At 54.1% G+C, this 1,174-nt stretch overlaps 1 protein-coding gene across 1 annotated transcript in view; it reads right to left on the bottom strand.

Annotated features, from left to right (window-relative positions):
- SIGLECL1 (SIGLEC family like 1) overlaps positions 1 to 973 on the bottom strand; it is an 18,398-nt gene extending 17,425 nt beyond the window's left edge. Inside the window, exon 1 of the mRNA XM_011965914.1 lies at positions 555 to 973. The gene's annotated coding sequence lies outside the window, so the exon portion shown is untranslated. The remainder of the gene's footprint in view (positions 1 to 554) is intronic.
- Between the last annotated feature and the right edge of the window lie 201 nt (positions 974 to 1,174).

Consider the following 1,174-nt stretch of genomic DNA (forward strand, 5'->3'; position numbering starts at 1 on the left):
GGGTTTCACCATGTTGGCCAGGCTGATCTCCAGCTCCTGACCTCAAGTGATCCCCCGGCCTCGGCCTCCCATAGTGCTAGGATTACAGATGTGAGCCACTGCACCCAGCCTATTTTCTTTGACCATCGCGTCTCTCAATTTTCCTTCTGTCTCTTGTTCCAAAGGGCTCCAGGATATTCTCTGTTCTCAGCACACTTCCATCTGTGTATTTCCTTAGCAGGGTGTGAGTGATGCAAAGGTGTTCGGCTTTCTAAGGGAAGGGCTGACTTACTAATGACTGACCTATTTATGGTGAGGGAAACGATTTTCTAGGGAAACCAGGATGATTACCAACGAAACCGATAGACACACACGGGATAACTGTGTGATTAATGACTGGGTGCCTTGCAGGGGTGTAACTTACCAAGAGACCGACTTAACAGGAATCTAATTAAACAATGAACAGGGCAGGCTCTGAAGGGAGTGGATTTTCTCATGAACTGATTTTCAAAGGGACTAACCGTCGACTTATAACGGCACTGACCTGATTGTGAACCCACGGGCCGCTTGCTTACCTGCTTGGTAGACGGATGGCGCCCCAGCTGCTCTCGGGCTGACCAGGTGACTGACGTGGTGGAGGCTGAGGAACGCCGTCACTGGCTCCTGGAGAACTCCCTGACTATGCTTAATCTCACCGCCTGACTGATCCAGATTTGGCCTCTGTCTGTTCAAAGGGCTCGCAAGGGCCTCACTGGCACGAGAGCCGCCCTGGTGGCCTAACCGACCTGCGGCTGCCCCACGGCCCAAGGATCCGCTGACTGATGCTGACTGGAAGCCCCAGTTAGTGCAGGTTCAATGAAGGAACCCAACAACCGCCAACAACTGCCAGGGACCCAACAACCGCCAGAACCCAACAACCGCCAGGGACGCCAACAGGCCAGGCATGGCCTTGTGCGACTAGGGATCCTCAGAGATAGCGGCGTGAGGGGCGTGATAGTCGGCTGCACAGAGAGAGCGGCCTGAGACGCTGCATAGCAGCCACAGGACTTGCTAGCTCGCATCCTTAGGTGAGTGCATCCACCCCGCAGCCAATCAGTGGCTGCATGGGCTCACTTTACAGCCAATCAGAGGCTGCATGAGCTTATTTTACAGCCAATCAATGAGGCAGAAGAAGCATTGCCTCCACAGGCTTGTG

The sequence above is a fragment of the Mandrillus leucophaeus genome, unplaced genomic scaffold, assembly GCF_000951045.1.
Source record: "Mandrillus leucophaeus isolate KB7577 unplaced genomic scaffold, Mleu.le_1.0 Scaffold74, whole genome shotgun sequence".
Taxonomy (NCBI): Eukaryota; Metazoa; Chordata; class Mammalia; order Primates; family Cercopithecidae; genus Mandrillus; species Mandrillus leucophaeus.